This window comes from Canis lupus, chromosome 35 (assembly GCF_011100685.1).
Source record: "Canis lupus familiaris isolate Mischka breed German Shepherd chromosome 35, alternate assembly UU_Cfam_GSD_1.0, whole genome shotgun sequence".
In the NCBI taxonomy this organism is placed as follows: Eukaryota; Metazoa; Chordata; class Mammalia; order Carnivora; family Canidae; genus Canis; species Canis lupus.
The window spans coordinates 22420092-22432404 of NC_049256.1; positions in this window are offsets into that span (position 1 = coordinate 22420092).

A 12313-nucleotide genomic window follows, 5' to 3' on the forward strand; every position below is an offset into this window, starting at 1 on the left:
TTGTGGTGAATGGTGGGAAATTACATTGAAAGTGGTAATAAACTATTTTCAAAGCACCAAACAAAGGAAAAGAGACTTAAAATTCAGTTGCAGATGCATGAGTAAGCATAAACATAAGAGAAGGATTTCCCATTTCTCACTGTTTGCATGTTATGGAGAAAAAAAGGGTGTTTTTTCTTTGAGAACGCCCCTCTCCTGGTTTGGATGTCTCAAGGACTTTAGAGGCCACCAAGTGCAAGTTGTGACTCTTCAGAGGATAGACTAAAAATCCAGGCCTGAGAATGTGGTTGGGTGGAAATAATGGGCTTTAAAGCCAAGCAGGTCAGACTGATTCTGCCATTTTTTATTTCCATGTCCAGATCTCATTTTTCTCAGCAGTGATAATACAGTTTACCTGCACAGTGTTGTTGTGATGGAAGCTGTAAAGTGATAGGCAAGTAATATCAATAACAATGTAGCCAAAATCATAAGTGAATAAATAAAATCATGAAATTGAGGGCTTAGGTACACCAAGCTCTGCTTTCAGTATTAAATGTATCCTCTCACTTAATCTTCACAAGTATCCTTGATGGGGAACTCTACATTGCCTCCCTGTCCATCACAAAGAAGGAAATCAAAGAAACAAAGATGATGTAACTTTCCCAAGATGGCATTCCAAATAAGTATGAGTTCCTGCTACCTTCCTAGAAATTAATATTGTTTCTGTGACTCTATCCTGTCCACTCTCCTCTCACCTTAAGTACACTACCAGCCTATGGTTTAGGCTGAAGAATTTGGGTGCCCAAAATCTGTCAGTCTAGAAGAATCAGATAAAAATAGTCAATTTTGGTATATTTAGTCTGTCAGGAAAGACAAAGGATATGAAAGAAATCAAAGAAAACCTAAATAAATGGAGAGACATACTGTGTTCATGGACTGTAAGACTCAGCATAGTAAAGATGTCATTTCTCTCCAACATGGTTTATAGATTGGACATAATTCCTGTCAATATCCTTGCAAGGTTGTTGTGAACATAGAAAAGCTTATTCTTAAATTCTATATGGAAAGGCATAGGACCAAGAGAGCTAAAATTATTTTGGAAAGGAAGAATAAAGTGAGAAGGATCACTCTGTCCAATGTTAATGCTTACTCTATAGCTACAACAGCAAGAAAATATAGTATCAGCAGAGGGATGTATCAATGGAACAAACTAGAGAACCCAAAAAAATAGATCTGCAAAAAAAGGTACTCTGCTAATTTTTGACAAAATTATGGAATATGGTCACTGGAAGAAAGATAGCTTTTTCAAAAAATGGTGCTAGAGCGACTGGACATCCAGAAGCAAAAAAAAAAAAAAAAAAAAAAAAAAAAAAGCACCTTACTGTAAACCTCACATCATACCTTGTAAAAAATTAAGTCTAAATGGACCACAAGTTTAAATTTAACATGAAACTATAAAACTTTTAGAAAAAAATAGGAGAAAATCTTTGAGAACTAGAGCCAGGCAGAGTTGTTAGACTCCATGAAAGGAAAAACCAATAAATTGAATTGCATTGAAATGGAAAAGCATGGGATTCCCAGCTGGTTCAGTTGGTAAGGCATACAGCTCTTGATCTCAGGGTCATGAGTTTGAGCCCCACGTTGTGTATAGAGATTACTTAAAAATAAAGTCTTAAAAAAAGAAAGTGGAAAACATAACAAAAATTTTTGCATTGTGAATGGCCCCATGAGAGGATAGAAAGATAAGCTACAGACTGGGAGAAGATGTTTGCAAAGCACATATCTGACAAATGAGGAATGTCTAGAATATATTAAAAACTCTCAAAACTGAACAGCAAAACAAACAATCTAATTAGAAAACACAAAATATATGGACAGACTTTTTCACTTAAGAGGATGTACAGTTAGCAACTGAGCACAAGAAAAGATGCTCAACATCATTAGCCGTTAGAGAAATGCAAATTAAAGCCACAATGAAAGATAACACACTCATCAGAATAGCTAAGATTTAAAAAAAAAAACACACAGCAAAACTGGTGAGGATGTGTAGAAATTGGATCTCTCATGAACTACTAGTAGGAATGTAAAATGGTATCATCACTGAAAAGCCTATGAAGGTTTCTTTTTTTTTTTAATTTTTTTTTATGATAGTCACAGAGAGAGAGAGAGAGAGAGAGAGGCAGAGACACAGGCAGAGGGAGAAGCAGGCTCCATGCACTGGGAGCCCGACGTGGGATTCGATCCTGGGTCTCCAGGCTCATGCCCCGGGCCAAAGGCAGGCGCCAAACCACTGCACCACCCAGGGATCCCCCTATGAAGGTTTCTTACAAAACTATATATGTGACTACCATCTGACCTAGCAAGTGTGTTACTGAGCATGAATTAAACTTACGTTCACATGAAAACCTATATGTGAATGTTCACAGTGGCTTTTTAAATAATAACCCCAAGCTGGAAACAACATGAAGGTCCTGCAGTGGTTGAGTGGTTAAAGAAACTGAAGTTCACTCTTGCTGTGAAATACTGCTTAGCAATAAAAAAGAATAAAATATTGATACACATGAAAATTTACATAGATTTCAAGGGACTTATTCTGGGTGCAAAATGGCTAATCTCAAAATGATTACATATATTAAAAAATTATTCCAATTTTATATTACTCTCAAAATGACAAAATTATACAGACAGAGAAATATGGTTGTAGTGGTCAGTTGTTTAGGTGGGAGGATAGTGTAGCACTATGAAGAAATAGCAGAATGGATCTTTGTAGTAATTGAGCAGCCCATATCTTGACTGTGTTGGCTATAACATGAGTCTACACATGTGATAAAATTGCACAGAGGTGCACACACACACACACACACACACACACACATAAGTGCATGCACACTGGTGAAATCTGAATAAGATCTGCAGGTTGAACCAACATCCATCTCCTGGCTCTGATACCATACTATAGTTATGAAAGAAAGTGTATTGAGTCAGCCACGTGGTGGGGCCATGGGACCCTCTGTACTATTTTTGCAACTTCCTGTGAATTTATGATTATTTCAAACTAAACAGTCAAATTGTAACTTTTCAATGGAAGAAAATTACAAGCATATAGAAATAAATCCAACTATAGGTACATAGTTCACTACAGAAATTACAAACTTTAATGATGCTCACAAGGGAAAGGATAGAGAATATGCTGTGTTTGAGGAGGGGAAGTTCCAAAATCATCATCATAAAGAAGGGAATTTGCCTATAATTCATCCATAAATTTAGTGTCATTTCTATTAGAGAACTAATAGAGTTCCATGAGCCTCTTCATGGAACTCAATTTATTGAAAAATTCAAATGGAAAATATAAAGAGTTATCCTATATACTAAAAGGTCTATAATAACTAGATTTCTGTGGTGTCACAATACATAGTTCAAATTATTATGTGGTATACCTAAGATTAATATTGTGTTATATGTTAATTGTATTTCATTTGAAAAAGAGTTGGGGCACTTGGGTGGCTCAGTAGGTTGAGCGTCTAACTCTTGATTTCAGCTTGGGTGATGATCCCAGGGTTCATAGGATTGAGCTCTGTATTGGGGAACACGCTTAGTGCAGAGTCTGCTTGGGATTCTCTCCTCTCTCTCTGCCCCTCACTCATGCCTCAAATGAATAAACAGATCTTTAAAAAAAGTTATTAGAAAGCTATAATCATTACACACATAATTAAGGAATAGAAAAAATATTAATAGAACAGAATAGAGAAGGTAGAAAGGGAACAAAGAAACTCAAGTAGTATTATTGAGTATTGAAGAAAAGAGAGACTATTCAATAAATAGTGTTAGACCAACAGCTTATTCATATGAAAAAAGATAAAATGAAGTCTCTTTCATGCACTATTCATTAATGAAGATCAGTGACCAAATATGAAGAACAAAACCTATTTCCTTTATTATATCTGAGTCGGGAGAGATTTCTTATGGAAAGATGAACAGCATAACACATAAAAGTAAGGATTGATATGTTTGATTGCAGTAGAATTTAAAACTTCTTTGAGACAAAAGGTACACGAAGTAAAGCACAAAAGGGAGTAAATGTTGCCATGTGTAGAAACAAATAACCACAGAAGGTTAGTACCCTGAATTGGTAAATAAATCCTATAAATAGAAAGAAAACTCTATTGAAAAAATAGCAATTCATGATAGAGGAAGTCAAATTTTTTACCAAATGAACATATGAAAAGATACTCAACTTTTCTACTCATCATGGAAATGCAAACAAACAAGCGAAAAACAATGCCATATTATTATAAATTGGCAAAACAGATACTGCATATGGTAACAACATGTCTTGGTGAAGACAGCAGGAATGAAGAATTTCTATACAAAGAACTGGAAATTTGCTTCACTTCTGAGGATGGCAATCATCTATTCCTTTATAGGAGTGGTGCCACCTATGGTTGTACCATTCATGGCAACACTGCCCACACATTGCTGTGGAGACAGGAAATCAGTACCAGCATTTTGGGAAGCAAAGTGGCTATCTTAAAAAAAAAAATGCAAGATACACACACCAAATGACTCAATCATTCTACTACTAGATATTCTTCCTCTTGAAACTCCAACACATGCTCACAGGAAGTCATAAAATAATGTTTATTGCGTTGCTGTTTCTAAGAGCAAACAGAAAATCTAAACAAACAAAAAGAGGGTAATTGAACTAGTTTTATGACTACCAGCATATACAAATCTTCAAGACAATTAACATTAAAAAGTTCATTACAAAAAGATACGTTGAAGATGTCAAATGTGTGTAATGTTAAAGACTCAATCATCTGGATAGGTAGGTGATATACGGATAGATATATTGACAGACTCATGAACACAGAATATGAGCACAGAAATGTAGATGGGAGTGATATGCAGCAATATCAAGATAATGGCCTAGGGAAGAAGGGATGGGAAAAGGTAGGGAGTAATGTGTGAACTCATACGGTAACATTTTCTATTTTTTAAATGATCTAAAGTAAGACAAAACTTGTTAATGTCTGTTTAGTCTCAGGGGTAGGCACATAGATATCCATTACTTTGTGTATTTAAAATATTTATTAATTTGAAATAATTCTGAAAGAAAGAAGCAAGCAAGCAAGAGGCAATTGCCTGGTAAGAATTTTATAAGTAATAAACCTGTACCTTCCCTGTGGCTGTTTTATTTTATTTTTCAATCTCCTGAAGCAGCAATCTGGAGAAAGAAATGTTCCTCAGTGAAGATTCAATGGGGGATGGAGAAGGTGACAAGTCTTCTAAGTGACAGGTTGGGGGGGAGGTTGACATCTCGCAAACAAGCCTCCTTAGTTGTGTGTGCACCCCAGGGTCAGGACAGCTGGGATGTTGCTGGGATTTTTAACAGAAGTCAACTTGGCAGGATTGTAAAAGCAGTTCCCTCTGGTTGGTAGACGTATTCAGGAGTGCTCACACCTGCCTGCTCAGGTCTTTTCCTTACGGGCTTGTGAAGGTCAGCAGGACGGGCAAGTACAGTCCAGCTCCTCACACCCTTGACAGCTGGGAAAAACATACCAAGTGTGGCCATCAAACCACCACTGAGTTTGATACAAATGAACGTTTTTTTCTCCTTCTTGGCCGTTACTCATGGGGAAAAAAAAAAATCCTATATAAAATGATTAAGTTCCCAAGTATTTCCAGACTATTTATGAACTTGCATCCTACTTGCATCTCTCTCTCTCTCTCTTCTCTCTCTCTCTTTTTATTTCCAGACTTATTTTCGTTGTCTGCTCCCATGTCCAAGCAGCAAACAGAAATTTGATCTGGCTTGTAGAACAATTCCTTTCCACAAAGAAACATCTCTAGCTCTGGCACTAGGTGTGTCAGCTTAGGAAGACATTGGAATTCACTGAGCCTTTGTTGTTCCACCTATAAAATGGATTATAAAGTAGATTTTTTTTTCTTTAAGATTGTATCTATTTATTCATGAGAGACACAGAGAGAGGCAGAGACATAGGCAGGGGGAGAAGCAGGATCCCTGCAGGGAGCCCAATGCAGGACTGGATCCCAGGATCCTGGGATATCGACCTGAGCCAAAGGCAGACACTCAACCACTGAGCCACCCACGTGCCCCACAAAATAGATTATTATGTCAATAAGGGTTAAACAATATTACTTAGTACTGGATGGAGAACTTAATATATAAACTATTGTTATTAATTGGCAGGGTAACTAACTGCCTAGTTGTTAGAAACATCATTACCTTAAAGAAATGTAACTTTGCAAACAAAGGAGCCAGAGTGTGCTCTGGAGTATAAGAGAAATTTTGGTAGGAAAAACAATTGTCCTTTGACCAAACAACATTCTAGAAAATATTTTTTAAGGCATCTGGGAAGCTTGAATATAAGGACAGCAAAGTTGTGGTGGAAGCATTATCTCTGGAACCAGATCACCTGGCCTCCAGTACTGGTGCCCTGTTCGTTATACTATCTTGAACAATTTATCCATCACTCTGTACCTTAGTTTCCTCCTCAGGTTGTGGTGAGAACATAAATGAGTTAAAAGATGAGATCCTTAGACTAGTGCATGACACATTTGTATATTGTGATGGTCTTTTTGATGTGTCAATGTGGCCGGGCTACACCTGACAGTTTTCAATTAAACACGAATCTGGGTGTTGCTGTGAAGGTCTTTGGGAGACACCAAGTCATAATCAGTTTTTTTTTTTTTAAGGTTTCATTTATTCTAGAGGGCAGGGGTGGGAAGGGACAAGCAGACTCCATGCTGAATGTGGAACCTGGTGCAGGGCTTGATCTCAGGACCTTGCGATCATAACCTGAGCCAAAACCAAGAGTCGGAGGCATCCCTTCAGTTGAGTTTAAGTGAGGGAGATAATCCTAGATAATCTGGCGGGTCAGACTTGCCTAGCCACCCCCCCACGGCAGCATAAACCCATTCCTTGCAGTGACTTTCTCCTATACATCTATGCTTCTGCTTTGCTGACGGAACACCCTCAGTAACACATGTACGTAGTGCTGTAAACTATAGTACTACAAAATAAATCACGACTATTTTAGGTTAGAGGTTTCCCTGTATTGACAGAAGAGGCCATATCACCGTGAAGTTGACTGAGGAAAAGGGAAGAACATCAAATAATATTGGGAGGACAAGTAGTTCCTGGATACTGATAATGAGATTTCTAAATTCTTATGCCATCACAAGACCCAGGACTAGGCCCCTACCACCCTCATCAGTCCCGACTCCCCTGGATCCCCTGGACCCCCATCTCCCCCATCTCACAATGGAAGGCATTCTGGGAATGTTGATTGCTCCTCAGAGCATCCTTGGGAGTATTTTTGTGCCTTGAAAAAGAGAGATATGTTTTTCTGCAAATTACAAGGTATCCATTTTTTTTTTTCTGTTTAATATGACTGTAAAGACCTTAAGATGTCTGAGAAGAAACCCCGTCTCACCTCCTCATACAAAGAGTTGATTATGACTGAGGCCAGGATGACACAGGAGCCCAGTTGATGGGGGACTGTCAGAGTATGTCTGTCAGAGTATGTTTGACTACTTGAAATTTGAAAATAAATAATCCTTGAATTCACCAGCGCATTAGAAAAATGCACTCTGCAAGAAAAGAAGATCCTTCTGGTATGGTGCCACCATCCACATTGATCAAATGTGAGGGAGGGGAGGCATGGTTTGACAGCCAATTTAATTTCACTTGGCTGCGTGTGTGTGTTGGTGTGTGTGTGTGTGTCTGTATGTGCATGTGTTTGTGTATGTGCGTGTGCACACACGCACACGTGTGTGTTGGTGTGTGTATGCACTTGTGTGTGTTTATGTATATGTGTGTGTACACACATGCTTGTGTGTGTGTCAATAGGATTCAGTCCTCTGTCAACAGTCATTTTATTTCCACATGGTTTTCTTTTACTTCTGGACATTTCCATGTATTATATTATATTAACGTATATATTAACGTATTTTTATATTAACGTATTTTTCCCACTAAATGCAGTTGTTGACAGTTGGCTTGATCCCGAGCCTCCACTGGGGGCAAGGGGAGAGACAAGGTGAACTCTGGAGGTTTTCCCCAGGCCTATACTTATATTTGTGCAAATGTTTTCATGAGATATGTAAATATTTTCTCCTTTGGTGCCTGTATTTTGTTTACATTGTTAGACTAGTTTTTGAATAGAGAGATTGAATTACAATGAAGTACTAAATATGACAACACATGGTCCCATAGATTGTACTGAGACAGATTTATACGTGTTGCAGAGAAACTCATTTTTAGCAATCCTAGACCAGATGGTGAATCAGCCCTTCCTTTTGGGATCCATCCTCTACACATCTTCTAACCTCCCTAGCCGTCTCAACCATGAACACTTCACCCCAGGACATAATCAAAGATGATTGGTTAGAAGCCATTTATGAAATAATGTGAATTAATCACTCTACATTGGGGAGAAGCCATTTTTAAATCTTTTCTTTGCCTGTATAGAGAGTTTTCATACTTCAGTCTAAGTGTGTGGTGGGAAGGGAAGTCTTTCATTTTCAACAGGAGGGAATACGGGCGGCACAATTAGAAGGTCTGGGTTCGAATCATGACCTAATGAATGTGTGCCTCTGAGTAAGCCATTTCATACCCTGAACTTGAGATTCACCATTTTGAAGTAGGGGTTATATTACCTTTTTAACAGAGTTGTTTTCAAATCTTAAAATGATCATTTACTTTGATATTCTTTGTAAGTTGCAGGCACTCTGCCAATGGAAAAACTCGTTTTTCTCCATCCATAAACACGTTGACCTCTCCTCCCAGTCCCCTAGGTCAGGCTTCTAGCTAAGAGCACACCATCCAAAGGGCTAAAAATCATATGAGCTGATACATATTGGGTCCTTACTAGTGCCAGACACTGTTCTCAACTCTTAAGCTTATAATGCATTTAATCAACACAACAGTCTTATCAGGTAGGTACTGTTACTGTCAGCATCATCCCCATTTTGCACAGAAGGAAACTGAGGCAGGGGAAGGTGAAGTAACTTACTCACATTTACATAGCCAGTATGTGGTGGGCCGGAATTTGAATCAAGATGAGCTGGCTTGAGAGCAGAGTTGTAACAGCTCCACTTTACCACAATGAGTATAAACCCTGGAAAAAGAGTGTTTTCTCTATGATGTCAGAATATTCCACTCTTTTGTAGAAAAATAAAAATAAAAAAGGATAGATAAATGAGATAGAGGAGAAAATACTTTGGAACATATGTTGAGCATAAGTGAGCTGAGTAGAGCCAAAGACATTAAAGATAGAGAAGAAGGCATGGAAGGGTCGAGGAGGCAGTACATATTCATGAGGCCTAAAATCATCCACCCAAGGGGCTCATCCTGGCCCCATGTGTCCCCTGCCTGAGAAATGCAGCTAAATCATAGCTGCTCATCAGGCTAATTGGCAAGTTATAGTTACTGGCCAGATGGACTTGCCCTGTGTCTTTTGGAAAGTGCAAGTGTGTGTTGGCTCCAGGCGTCTCCCATCTGCTGAGCCCCCTGGCTCAGATCCTTGCTGTGCTTTTTGCAAAGACAGCATCCACAGGGCAGGCTGATGTGGTAGGCTGGTGGGGGGGACTCCTCCTTTCTCACTTGCACACTGCCCCAGGATTATTAACACCCAATACTTCCCTTTGTTCTCACTGTACATTTTGTATTGACTTAGCAAGCTGTGTGATAATTTGATCTCCGAGCCTCTCTGTTCTGTGACCCCTGGGACAGCATACAAATTGGTGTACTTGGAGGTTACTTGAAACCATTTTCCACTGGGCACCCCAAATTTCACCGTGGTCAACAACTTCAAACTCTTCCACCAAAAAGCATCTGCCAAGTTACGAGTAAGAGGTGAAAATCATATTTAATTTCCTATAATCCCCCTTTCTGTAACCATTCTCTGATGATGAAAATGATGCCAGTAAAAATAATGAAGACCCTGAAGTCGATGTGATGATTTTTCATATTTTGCATATGTGACAATTGGGGCTGGTGCTGAGGTGTCTGCAAGTACTATCTCATTTAATCCTTGCAACGGCCCCATTAGGCAATTATCATTATTATCCTGATTTTGAACTTCATAACTCTTCCCTAGTTAAGGAGAATTCAAAATAATTAAGTAGTATTAATAATTAAGTCATGTAATTATGAAACTGCAGAGCAGGGATGCAAACCAAGGTCTGACTCCCGAGTTGTCCATGTTCCCATTGGTTTAGTGGTAGTAACAGACCTAATTTCCCCCAAATCAAGTACACACTTGGAGAAGGTAGAGAAGGTAATGACCCTGATCACCCACAAATCGAAGCAAAAAGCCTTTAATAACCAAAACCCGGCAATGTGAAGTCCTGGAGAGAAAATAAGCACTTCTTAGGAATGGGTACATCTGATGTACTAAATGCTGAAAGGGATAACCTCTGGAGAGCCAAGGACATGAGGGGTGAAGATAAAAGTCTTTCCATTTTCATGTGTGCAATTCTGTGTTACTGGAATTTATATGCCTATATGATTGGGTGTCATTTTAAAATAATAGGAGGAAAGAAGTCTCATTTATATCCCTGCATATGAAGCTGATGGCCTAGAGCAATAATGTTTTTAATGATAATAATATTAATATAATATAATATTAATATTATATAATCATTATATTATATATTATATAATTATGTCATATTATAATACATAATATATTATTTTAGGTTATTTATTATATTATATATATTATATAATAATATAATATTAATATTATAATATTAATGTGATTATTATGATTATGTTATTATTATATTAATAAAGCCTCAGCTTCAGGACCCCTTCCCAGACCCAGCGCTTAATTTTGCATTCCTCATTTTGTGGAAGTTTCTGGCACCACCAAATAAGGAACTGCCCCATGAAAAAGATGTACTCAGTAATAAGAAATACCCAAAGTATAAAAGATCAAGGCAACGTATCATGTTCAACATCACCATCAACAGTGCTATGAGGCAGAGGCCTAGCACGTGTCAAGATAATTCTGAATTATTTTTAATAACATCTGAAGAAATATTAAAAATGATCTAACTCTAAAACACTAAATCAAAACATAAAAGGCAGCACATTTCCTGCTCTTTGTTTCCTTTCCCTGTGCCTTTTTAATTTCTCTTTCCTCCAAGTATGTCAGCTTCATCAGAGAAGGTGGAAGAGATGTCGAGGCGATTTCAGCAGGGAATTTTATGCAGATGCAGTATTTATGACGGCAGTCCTGGGGAGAGTCTATGATTAATGATCACATATAACCTGGTTCAATATATATATTTTTAAAGTAGTCTTCCTTATTGGCAGCAGTGCACTCCAAAGGGGAATTTCCACGGCAGGATCTCTTAGTCCGAGGACACAGACCAATGGGTCAGTTGGGTATTGTTTATAACCTTTAAGATCAATGGTTTTGAAGGTCAGGCGTGGCACACATTTATTTAGCCTGCCGGTAGCAAGTCTATTTCCTGGATATGTTAACAAAACTGCTAACGTTCACTATTTTCTCTACCTGGCCTTGGACGCTATTTATTTTTCCAAACAACTCTTGGAAGACAGATTCGCCATAGCCATTAGATCTAGGAACAGTCTGGCACCACCTTCCTCTGACTCCCCCCTTCGCCTCTCCAGAAATTAGCCATGAACTCACGTCATTGGGAGGATAATTATGTGTCCAGAGTGGCAGCTGGGATAACCATAAAAATAAGAAACTCACCCAAGTGAGGTTATTAGAGAAGTGTGTTAGAATCACACCACCTCTTAACATCTTTTCACTTTATGGCTCTTTTTTTTTTTCCCCAAAAAAAATCTTTTCACTGCCGGGTGTTTTTTGCCTGCCTGGAGAGGCCCTATGCCGGTGCCAGTGATACTAAACCTTGGCTGCACTTGAGAAATACCCTAGGGGGATTTCTTAAAAAAATACGATTCCAGGGCTGTATGGCTAGAGACCTCATTCAATTGGTAGGGCATTGGTGTTTTTCAAAAGCTTTCTGGAGGTTTCAGGGATGCAGCAAAGTTGAAGCAACTGCTTTGTGCCCTAACCAACCTGTTCCATCATTCTGCTCTGTGAAAGGTCTGCAGCGTATTTCAGGTCTTGAGATGTCCTACCTCCTTCCCTGCCTTTTACTCAGCCCTCTAGGGACCTGTTTTCTCATTTGCATTTGCTCATTCATTCATTCAAGAAACATTTACCAGGGATGCACTAAGTCTCTGACCCAGGGCTAACACTGAGGGTACAGAAAATGATAATGAAATTCAGACACAGTCTTTGAAATGTCACAATTTGTCAGATAGATG